Source organism: Carlito syrichta, unplaced genomic scaffold (genome assembly GCF_000164805.1).
Source record: "Carlito syrichta isolate Samal-C Ts95f unplaced genomic scaffold, Tarsius_syrichta-2.0.1 Scaffold316392, whole genome shotgun sequence".
Lineage (NCBI taxonomy): Eukaryota > Metazoa > Chordata > Mammalia > Primates > Tarsiidae > Carlito > Carlito syrichta.
In genome coordinates, this window is record NW_007260488.1 from 431,210 (window position 1) to 443,508 (window position 12,299).

The following is a 12,299-nucleotide window of genomic DNA, read 5'->3' on the forward strand; positions in this document are numbered from 1 at the left end:
CGCCGCCGCCTCCCTGCTTCCCACCGCCTGGCCGTGGGCGCAGGGCGTCCAAACGGGCCGCCTCCCAAGCTCGGTCTCCGGTGGGAACGCGAGGCGGGCCTCGGCATTCACGGAAAGCCCGGGATGGCCCCGAAGCGCCGCCCGCGCGACGAGGGGGCGCCGGGGCCCTGCCTGGCGCGGTCTGCCCCCGGGCCGGGCAGCACGCTGGCTCTGCCGCTGATCGCCAGATAAAGCAGGGGCTGACGGGGACGTGTGGTTGGAGAAATACGGTACCTGGCCTCTCCGGGGCGGTCAGCTTCCCTCGGGAAAGTGCTCGCTGCGGTGCTGCCGCCCCGGCCCCCAGGACGGCCTGAGGTCTGCCGACCTCCACCTCAAACCGACGCCGCGCTGTCTCTGGGGCCCTTTCTGGAGACTCCGTCGTGCTTCGCGGTTGCAAAGGCGGTTCGCAGCCTGCTGTAGTCTGCAGCAATCCTGGCACGGTTGGGATCCCACTCAGGGACAGGAAGAGCGAGGCTGGAGCAGCTTGCCCGGAGAAACTTGTGAGCTGAGGGCACCGTGACCCTGCCGTGTCCTCTAACCCACACTCTGCTTGGATCCTCAGTCAGCGTTTTGCAGACAAGCGACCAGCCCTCCCCAGTCACACAGGTGGCAAGAGAAAGGGCAGGGTGAGACCCAGCCAGGTCACCCACAGACACACAGAACGCGTGGGCAGAGAGCACTCCCGCAGAGCTGGCTGCCTTTCCCCGCGTGGCCCTGGGAGGTGGGCGTCTTCCCCTCGCCCCTTCTCCCCGGCACACTGCTAGAGTGAGGATTCGCAGCCAGAACATTTCCAGGCTCTCTGGAATGCTGTGGGTCTGGGCTTGCCTGACCCAGGATCTGCGGACCCTCTGTGAGCACCAGTCAGCGCCAGTAATCCAGCTCCTGCCGCCACCAGGAACCAAGCCAAGGTGTATGGAGGATAAGGATGAAGACAGGCCCTCTAATTCACAGGAGTTAGAATGTCCGCTTCTGTCATCAAGACAGCCCTGGTTAGCACAGGTAGAACAGGTGAAAGTTGCCTGTTTTTTGTAAGAGAAGAGACAGAGGTCTGTAACGTTCAGTTATTCGCCGTCTCATCTCGGGTCAGGTCAGGCGTGGCCACAGCGCTTCTGGATCTGGCCTGCCTGTGCTCAAACCTTCCTTCCTCACACTTGCCCACCCTGAGGTCTCCCATCCCCTTGGTAAAACACTAGCAAAAGAGTCAGAAGAAGTTTGGAAACAAAAATGCAAGCTCAGCTGCTCCAGCACACCAGGAAGAGGCCTCAACTATCCAGGAGGTGGGGGACAGCCTGTTAAAACCCGAACCAGAACATGTCCCTTCTTGGCTCTCAGAAACATCCAGTGGCTCCCACCTCACTCAGAGTAAGTAAAGCCCAGGTTCTCACCACAGTCTCTAATTTCCTATAGCTAGATGCAGCACTTAGCCCAGACCACGTCTAGGGAGAAAAGTGCTCCCAGTATTGTGGGGGAGAATCTGTTATTGGGATTCCTCGCCAGAAAGGTATGAACGAAGCCAGGTGGTGCTCTTAGAAACAGATGGCAAAGAAAAAGAGAGATTTCTCTTCACGGTGGTGGAAACCTCTGATATACCCTCCCTCCAAAGTAATTCCCTACTTCTATGTAATCAAGGATAGAAAAAGGCTTTAAAAGGATATATATTATATAGATTAAGTACTGTATGACCTCATTGGTAAAATCATGGTGCCTTTTTGGGGTATTGATCTTTGCTCCATTCATAGATTTCACACGTTTTACCAAGGCATGTCTGACTCTAGACTCTCTCTTTTATTTCTGCTCCATGCGTGGTGTATCCTTTTAATCTGAAAACTCAAGTCTTTCTTCAGTTCAGGGATGTTTTCTCCTATTATTTCTTCTTTCCCCATAGATGGCTGCATGGATTTCTCCCTCACTCACTCGGGCCTCTGCTCAAATGTGCCTTGTCACAGTCACCTTCCTAGGTCGCCCCATCTGAAATAGCACATCCGCTGCTCTCTGACCTTGCTTTATTTTATTTTGTGAACCCTGATGTTATATTCTTTATGTGTTTGTTTGTTTGTTGCCTGTCTCTCCCACTAACTAACAAACTCCTTGAGAGCATGGACTTGTGCTTTTTCATTCCTGCATCCTCAGAAATTAAGGTACTCCAGAAATATCTATTGAATGAATGAAGAGATTCTCTCTTCTCACTGCTTGGAAAGCTGCTGACTGATGTGGAATTTTTGAAGAAGTTCCCCGAGGTCAGACATTCTCTTCCACAACACTGTGGTCAGCAATCTTGTCTTCATCCCCTGTTCCATAGACATGCCCACACCCCTGAGACCTCCAGCCTCCCCTTCTGCTCATGCCCTAGGGTCTTAGCCCAGCCTGCCCTCAGCCAGGGAGCACTTTGAGGGCCCCATTCAGTGGCTCAATGGTCTGGGCACAAAGGGACCACCTGTGGCCATCTAGCTCTGTGACCTCTGGTAGTAACTGACTTCTTCTCACCCTTCCCAAGTAGGAAGCAACAATTCTACTCACTCTCAGCCCCCCTGTTACCCAGTTGAGCTTCAGGGATCTCTGGCCAGAGTTCCTGTCTTCTGGCCATCTCTTCTGATCATTCAAGGCCTAGGGTGTTAAAAATATCCCATCCACTGTGGGTTCAGGAAATGGCTTTGAGGTGAGAGCACGCATAAGGGGGGACAGCATAAGGGTGACAAAGGGCTGGGAAAAATATACTGCAGGAGGTTTCTCAGGCTGGGGGGCCAGAGCTTATTCTGACCAAGCAGGATGCTGGTTGGGTGTGGACAGGAGGCCAGGTCTGTCCTGACACCGGGTGACTCAGAGGAAGGCACACCTCTTCTTTCACGGCCAGTGCTGTCCCTGCTCCATGAAGAGCAGCTGCCCCAAGGTCCCAGGACCCCAGCCCTGAGCACACAACAGTTCTGAGGAGCATTGACCCAGGGTTCTGGCAACCCGGAAGTCCAACAAGCAATCAGAAAAGGGCTTGAGTCCCAGAAGCCTCTGGCCCCAGCTCTGATTATTGGCAAGGGCCCCACGAACACTTCAACCCACGAGACCCAGGAATAGAAGGGGGGCTTAACATGGGATGAGAGCTTTCCCTGGTTCATGGTCACACAGATGTGACTCTGGGGTGTGGGGGGAGTGGAGGGTGTGAAGAGCCTCTCAGCTTCCTTCTTCCCCATATCTGCCAAGAACCGTGGTCTCTCTGGCACCTGCCAGAATCTCAGATGAGGAGGAACCCAGATCCCAGCCCAGTGGGGCTATATGAGTATGGCAGCCTGGTCTCTAGTTCTGCCAGAGTCCCTCACTAGCTGAGTGGCCTTGGGCAAGTCAGTTTGCCTCTCAGAGCCGTTTCCTCATTTATAAAATGGGTGCTCAGAAGGTTGTTTGGGGATCAAATAAACTAATGGACAGAAAATGGCATCAGAAAGTGCAAAGAGGTTGACCAGATACTGTTACCACTCCTTCTGATGCTTACCCAGTGGCCTGGATGGCCACCCTGTCCTGGCTCAGAGCTGGGCAATAATGCAAGCACAAGACACCTCACGCTCAGCCTGGGCCTCTTGAGATCTCAGTGCAGTGGGGTCAGCAGGATGGTGATGGTGCAGGTGATAAGAATGAGCTCTCACAGGGCTGTGGGTACCACCCTGAGGGAATGTGCTAGAAACAGCAATGAGCTCCCCCAACCCAGGGGAGCTGAGGTGTCTCTACCAGGCAGGACAAGTTTTGTTCGCCTTGGAGGGGAGTGGGAGCCACTCCAGACTCTGTCGTGGAAAGGCACATCAAGCCCAGGAAAGGTCAGAAGCCCAGGCAATGGTGGCCATGTCAAAGATGAGATGAAGGTCATGGGGTTCTCCGTCCCCTACTGGGTCCAGCCCAAGCCTCTTAAACACGTCCAGGCCATTCATTTGAGTAATTCTTTAAAAAATAACACCTGCTCATGTTTTTAAAATTCAAGCACTGCAGAAAGGCATGACTTTCTGAAAAGTAGACTTCCACCCAGCCACATCCCACCCACCGTAATAAGCATGCATCTTTTGTGTCAAACAAGAAGCACATGACACACCTTGCGAGTGGATGGTCTCTGTGCCCTAGGAGGCCCCGTTGCTTAGACCAGGAACAGGTGCCTCTGGTGTCTGAGTGAGTTTGGTCCCTGGAAGGTGATGGCAATTGAGTGAGGACTGCAGGGAAGTGATGTGTCCCCCGCTCTGGCTCCCTGCATGTTGCTGTTACCGGCTGTGTCCTCTCCCAGAGCTCTCTTCTCCAAGTCTTGGTAACCCCTCCCTGGACCCCTCAGCTCCCTAACCCCTAACCCTGAGACGTATGTTTGTGACTCTCCCCTGCAGTAAAGTCTCCTTGGTCTCCTCGTGGCAGGGCCCATGTGCCCTGCTGGGATGGCCAGTGTGCATTAGCACCGTGGCTATTCAGTCTCTTTTGACCTGCTTCAAGATAGAAACCACATTTCTTTTCTAAACCTTTTGAAAAGCTACTCTCAGATTTTTTTTCAAAAGATCACTGTTTTACGATTATGACTCCCTTCTTATTTTATTTGGAGTACATCTTCAAGTACTTTTCTTTTCAGTAAACTTTCTGAGGTCTTTCATGTCTAAAAATGTCTCTAGCTTGCTGTCATACTTGATTGATAGTTTGGCTAGATACAGAACTCTAGATCCGAAATGATTTCCACTCAGAACTTAAAGGGCATTGCTCCACTGCCATCTGGCATCCAGTGTTGCTGATGAGATGTTTGATACCAACTGGAATTTCATTCCCTCTTAGGTACTATGACCTGAATGGTCGTGTTCTTCCAAAATTTGCATGTTGAAATCCTCGCCCCCAAGGTGATGGCATTAGGAGGTGGGACCTTGAGAAGATGATTAGGTCATGGGTAAACCCTCATGAATGGGGTTAGTGCTCTTACACAGGAGGTCCCAGAGAAATCCCTGGCACATTCTACCATGTGAGGACATAGCAAGCAGGCACCAACTGTGAACCAGAGAGTGGGCCCTCACCAGGCACCAGATCTGCTTGCTCCTTGGTCTTGAACTTCCCAGACTCCAGAACCATGAGAAAGAAATTTCTGTGTTTTAAGTCACTTAGTTGTATTTATAACAGTCCTAACAGGCTAAGACGGAGGTTACCTGTTTGTTTTTGCCTTTCCCTGAGAAGCTTTTGAGATTTTCCCCTTATCCTTGATTGTCTGAAATTTCATGGTGACTACCTTGGTGTTGATTTAATTTTATTTATTATTCTTGTATTTGGTCAACATATGGAGAAAACAATGCTTTTCTCCAGCTCTGAGAAACTTTTGTGTTATTTCCTTGTTTTATTCTTTCATTTTCCTCTTTTCTCTCTTTCCAGAACTCTTCTTCAATAGCTGGTAGAACTACAGATTTGAGGTTTCTGTAGCTTAACTTTTCACTTGAATTTTCCATATCTTAGTCATTTTAATCTGCTTTCTGTAGAGTTCATTGAACTTTTTTCTTCCAGCCTTTCTAGTGATGCTTTCCTTTTATTATTATTTTTGGCAATCATATTTTAAATTTGTAAGCAACTTCTTATAATTAAATTTTTTTCTTACGTGAAAGATAACACATTACACAGTTTTGCATTTTTTCACTTAACAATATGCCTTGGAGATCTTTTCATTTCAGTAGATCCTCATTCCTTTCTATAGCTGCACTAATGAACCAGAGTTTATATACATAACCAGTTCCTATTTGATGGAATTGAGCTTAGTCCAATCTTTCACTATTATATACAATACTATAGCAAAACAACCTCATACATATGAGGGAGGATGCAAAAAAAAGCCGGAATTTATTCATAAAAAATCATGCTTTTATTCTTACATGTTTAAGTTTCAGTCACCTTCAAAGTACTCTCTGTTTGATGCAATACACCTTTCGAGATGCTTTTTCCACTGCTCAAAACAGTTTCTGAACTCGTCAATTTTTGCCTTTGAGCGCTTCTGCCATTTTTTGTTTCACTTCTTCCATACTGGCAAAACGTTTCCTTTTGATTACTATTTTCATCCAGGGAAGCAAACAAACAAAAAGTTGCTTGGGGCAAGATGGGGTGATTAAGGAGGGTGGGGCATGGGGGTCATGCTATTTTTGGCCAAAAATTGCTGACCACTCAGCAAGGTGTGGGCAGGTGTGTTTGTAGATCACCTACCATGAAATGGGTAAATGCGTTGAAAGAATCTCCAAAAATATTCACAGAAGCTGAACACAGCCTCTCACAACGATGCTAGCTCATACACTGATGCCAATGGCGCCCTGGAACACTCACCTAGCAGGAGAGGTCTATACTACAAAGGGCCCTCCCTCCAAAGGATGACTCTGGATTCTTTGGGGTCCCTCCTGTATGTCGTGTCACATAGGTGCATATCTACTGGTAGGATAAACACCCAGATGGAATTGCTAGTGGAAGCAAATGATGCTTTTGCAATTGTGGGTTTCACCCACCTCGCACACAGGAGCTGCACACTCGCCCCCACCAGCAAAGCTCAGGTGTACATCTGCTCGTAAGCAGCCCCCAGGTGGGCATACCGCCTTCTTAGATCTCTCTGGAGATGTGAATTGTTTTTCGATACGCTCCTTCTCACCTTTTGAAGATGTCTGCTCTTTGATTTGTTCTTCTAGCACTTTCTCTTTTGTGTCACAGGTTTGGTTTGTTTTTTTTGTTTTCTGCCCAGTGTCTGGTGGTCCTGGATCACAGCTTATATTCACAAATAAAGGGCTTGTTCAATAAACAGAGCTGGCTGAGTGGATTTCTCAGGCAGTCACATACACCTCCTTTTCCGGCAGGGCTCTCCTGGCCAGGAGGTCAGGAGAAATCCTCCTGTGGGCCAGGTGAGTCAGCCAGTAGGCAAACCCGACTTCTGTCCTGCCTGCTGTCCCTCCTCCAACTTCCCCTCTCCAGGCTCCTGAGTCTGCCTTCCACCCCCTGACACCAGCCAACAGCCCTGCCTCCTCTGTGGCAAGACACTGTGTGCTAGACCACGACCTCTGTCCACAAGCAGCCCCATCCACTCCTGTCCTCCAGGAGACAATCCCAGTCTGACCTCTCAGATGCCCCTTTGCCTTCTCAGCACTGTTGTGGATATTTCTCCCCCTTGTGTGTCTTCAGCGTGTGTGTAGACAAGAGGCACGAGAGGGGTGTCCAGCATGGGTGCACATCAAGCCATCTTGCATTAGAAACCCAAGTCCTCCACGCTCTGGGGCTGAGCCCCTCCCTGGCTCAAGGCCTGCTTAGGCCCAAACATGGCACTCAGCCACCTGGAACAACTGTCACCCCCAAGTCCAATTGGGCTTCCTTGTAGTCCGGTGGCCCAGGTGCCTCCCACCTTGGCCACCCCTAACCCCTCGTGACCTTCTCAAGCAGAGCCACTGTTCCCCGCCACACTGGGCCACTCTGCTTGGTGCCCTCTGCTCTCAGAAGACCTCTGTGCTCCGAGTGAGTTGTAACGTGTGACGTGCATGTCCTGCTTCCTCCCCTGGACCGTGAGACCACGAGAATAGGAACTAGGCCTGCATCATCTGGGGACCCAGCCACCAGCAAAAGGTCAGACCCCAAGCACAGTCGTGCTGTCTGGGTACATAGTCTGAAGCAGATGGACGAGTGTTTGGGTGTGACATTCTCAGGCACCTCGCAGCCACTTGCCAGTTCCCCTGCTTGGGCCTGATCTTCCCGCCTGCTCCTTCAAGAAGCCTGTTGTCTGCAGCTCATCCTGTTCCAAAGAGGCTCCCCAGCCCCGGGCTCAGTGACAGCCATTCTGTTGTGTGTGTGTTGGAGTCTCACTGTCACCTGGGCTGAAGTGCAATGGCATACTTGTGGCCACTGAAGCCTCGAGCTGCTGGGCTCAAGCAGTCCTTTTGCCTCAGCCTTCCAAGAAGTTGGAGACCAGTTCTTGCCAAGTTGCCCGGGCTGGTCTCAAACCTGTGGGGACTAAGGCCATGCCCTCACCTCGGTGTCCCAAAGTGTTGGGATTACAGGCGTGAGCCACTGCGCCCAGCTGACAGCTGTTCTTAACTCAAGCACACTTCAACTCAAACCAGCCTACAGAAAAGGCAGAACAGCCGGGCTCGGTGGCTCAGCCTGTAATCCCGCGCCTTTGGGAGGCTGAGGTGAGTGGATTGCCTGAGCCCGCGGGTTCGAGACCCGCCTGGGCAACTTGGCGAGACCTCATCTCTACAATAAATCAAAAATTAGCCGTGCGTGGTAGCGCGCGCCTGTAGTTCCAGCTACTCGGAAGGCTGAGGCGGAAGGATCGCCGGAGCCCAGCAGGTCGAGGCTGCGGTGGCCGGGAGCGGCCACTGCACTCCAGTCTGGGCGACAGAGTGACACTCCAACTCAAAAAAAAAAAAAAAGAAAAGGCAGAACATCAAGTAGATGGAACATCCAAGTGTCGGCATTAAGCCTGGGTGACTCTGGGGAGACTCTGCCACTATGGGAACACCGCCCTGCCTGCGCCTGGGTCTTTCTCTCCCCCATGTAGCCTGTCTCTGCAGCTCCAGGCTGCACTGCAGGAGTTCCAGTGGGGCTCTGGCTGGTCCTGTTAGTGGCACATGCTCGTTGTCTCTGACTCGGTCGCTGTGGCGGGGCAGGCGAGCCGCTAATGGCCAGGCCTGGGTCACTTCTGAAAAGGAAGAGTCAACCTCACTGAACCTCATGAGGGAGAGTGTGGAAGGGAGTCCCCAGCAGGAGACTGGAGTGTTGTCACCATGGCCCGAAGGGCGCCATGACCCTGCCTGCGGAGGAGGGAGCAGAGGGAACAGTGACTCACCCGAAGGCACCAGTGTCCTTAGCAGAGAAGGATTTGCACCCAGGTTTCCCAGCTTCTAAGGTAAGAGCTCATGTGTTGAGACCCAGCTGAGCTGGTGCAGGGCTGGGCCTTGAAGGTGGATTCAAGGCAGCAGAGGGACAAGTCCCAGTGGGCAGGACCTGGGTTTCGGGGGTGGCCACACAGAAGGGATGGAGGTTTGTGAATGAGATCAGCTCAGGACGGGTGGCAGTGAATGGCTGCAGGCCCTCCTTCTACCAGTGACGCCCTCTCTGGCCTGGGGAGAGTTTGTGGCCTGACAGCCCAAACCTCCAGCTCATGACTTTGTTCAGAACGCCTCTGCCTCTCACGGCCCGTCCTCACACACAGCCACCCCACGGCTTGTGTGGACCGTCCAGCACCTGGGTTGAAATGGCAGCGTGCCCGTCACACTTCGCAGGTCACAAAGCCCTTTGCAGACTTGCCCTTTATCTTCATGATCCCTGAGAGGTCAGTCATGCCATCCTCGCTTTATAGATGAAGGCTGCTCAGAGAGGGGAATGTCACCCAGATGGACCCCCGGATGGTGTGGCAACACCGTGGCTGGCATGTACGTGATAACTGCATGGCTCTCTCTCAGAACTGTGCCAGCAATGTTCTGGCTGGTCAGGGCCTGAGCCACAGCCGAGCCCGTGGAAGGGCCGGGACACCCAGCTTAGGTTGGTACGGTGAGGCCTGGTCTTTGCAAGGTGTGCCCCGAATGTGCACACAGGGCAACCCAGGGTTCCACACTGCCCTCCCCACCCCCCTGCATGCTCACCAGCAGGGCCCTGCTGTTTGCCGCAGCATAAGCTACTGCCTACCCATAGGCTTACAAGGGAGTGGAGACTTGGGAGGTGTTTGCTGCCTCTCCTGTAGGGAAGGCTTTGGGAGCCAGAGAACGAAAGGGGAGGAGAGGATCGAGAAAGGGACCCCTAACAAGGCGGGAGGGAGGAGCCTGCAGAAGGAGGACTAGGGCAAGGCCCAAGCCCCTGGAGGTGCCCCCTGGCCCTCACCCGTCCCTGCATTGGCTGCCGCAGGGTCCTGACTGTCCTTGCCCCGCGTGTGTACAGGAGCCAGCTGCCTCCCAGACTGGGAGTGAGGAACAAAGGGTCAGAGTCCTGAAGGTCCAAGCAGTGGCCAGCCCACGTGTGCACAGGCCAGCCCACTGTGGGGGAACCAGCACAAAACTCCCACGTGGGTACAGAGACTCAGAATGGAGTGTCTCCACAGGAGACAGTCTCTTCCTCTGGCTTTTCAGCCACTGACACTCACAGAAGGGGGTGATGACCCTTTGCGATGCCCAGGCTCCTTCCAACTCATGGTTCTGCCGCTGCGGGTCTCGACACTCATTTGTTTGGCCTGAGATGACTCACAAACGGGTTCCGGTGCTGGAGTGGGGAGTGAGGGAGGGCAGGGTACATTACAGAAGATGCTGCCAACAGCTCGGGGCATGATGTGTGCAGCCTGGGCTTGTGTCTCTCTGCTATGTCTCTGGGAGCCCAGAGACTTGGAGTCTAGTCTCATCTCTTAGCTGGCTGCACGGATCTGAGCAAGTCACCACCCTTTGCACCAAGAGTTTGGCCTGAACAGCCCCCAACAGGCTCCGAGTGGAGGATTCTAAACCCACAGTTCTTCTGGGGTAGTTGAGGCACTGCTTTGGGGAAGGACAGGCTGTGTGGGTTCCCTGGACTGTGGCATAGGCAGGGGGTGGGCAACCCACCCAAGGCCGTTGACACAACCCCGGAACTTCCAGGTTTTCTTGGAAAAACTTCTATGAACCACCAGCTAATACAATAGTTCCTTTATTGAGTGCTTACTGTAGACCAGGCATACAACTCAGAGCTAACACTCATGAGTCATTACTATGCAACAGGCACTGTTATGAGTGCTTTGCAAATTCCACTTCACTTAAACCGCACAACCTCCCTGTGAGGTGGGTACTACTGTGATTGCCATGGGCACGGTGAGCCCTTAAAACAAGAACTGACCACTATGAAAAAGGGGCACACAGAGAACAAGAAAGAACTCTTGGAAATATACTTCTTGATAGTACTCAGGCAAATGCAGCCAAGAGACTGAATGGCTGAGTTGACACACATGAGAACCCAGATAGAAATGACACATGGAAGTTATAAGAGAAATATTCCACAGCCAGAGCTTCAGTGTCCCCTGGAAAGGAACGGAGTGCACATTCAAGGAGGGAGACAGGTCAACACCCCGCTCCAGCGCCAGCCTGCCCTCTCCAGCTCAACTGGCCGGAGGCATGGATGGGTGACAGGGAGTTAATGAGTCACTCCTGCCTGGTTAAAGTCCTCGAAGTTTAACACATGTTTTCCAGGTCAAGCTCAGGCTGGACATTCCCATTCCCTTTCCCCAGGGTGCCTGTCCTGTACGCCCAGCAGACCGAGGTTACCAGCTGTCACTTGGCTCCAAGCAGCCCACACAGATCCAGCACCAAGCTGTGCTGTGGCCACGGCTCTGCACACACAGGGCAGGCCTCACACAAGGAGGGGCCCAGATGTGATGACATGGCACATCAACCCAGCCCAATGCCAGTCATTTGCCAGATGCAAGGAGGAATTCCTGTCACTTCAAAACACTGAGAGGGAAACACCAGCCATGATGGAGTAAGGACAGGCGTGCATTAGCCAGTCTTCCCAGGGAAAAATTCAACCTTGCAGTGATCAAAGAGACACAAATGAAAACAAGACATTCTCCTCATCCAGTTAACAAGGACACTTAAAGTTATAGTACTGTTGGAAAGAGAGTACATTGGTACATTCCAGAAAACAACTTTGTACTATGTGTGTAGCATTTGAGCCTGTAAGTCTGTGTTTAGAAAGTGATTCAAAGAAATTATCAGATTTGCAGTCAGATTTATGCAAACTTGTTCTTTCTAATATGACTTGCCTTTGAGAAGAATTGAAAATCAATTAATGCCCAAAAAAAGGAAAATTGAACATACACTATGTCCCATCCATGCAGTAGAATATAATTTATCTACTTAAATCAGGTTTTTAAAAACCATCTGATGAAAGTTAAAGTGAAAAAAGCAGGATAAAAATCTCTGTATAGGAGTTATTCTATATATGGTTGTGTAAAGAAAAAATATATTCATAGAAAAAATTAGAAAGAAATAGATATAAAAATATTTACATTGGTGATTTTTAAGATATTTACATTGAGTAGTGAAATTACAAGTAATCTTTCTTTTTAGCATTATATATTTTACTTTCCCAGATTTTTTTTAATGAACATGTATTACTTTTATAGCCAGAAAAAATAAGATTTGTTATATGTTTGTTTGGATTGTGTAATTTAGTGTGTTATCTTGAAGTAGTTTTTCTATAAATATAAAAGTGAGCCGGGCTTGGTGGCTCAGCCTGTAATCCCGCGCTTTGGGAGGCTGAGGTGAGTGGATTGCCTGAGCCTGCAGGTTTGAGACCTGCCT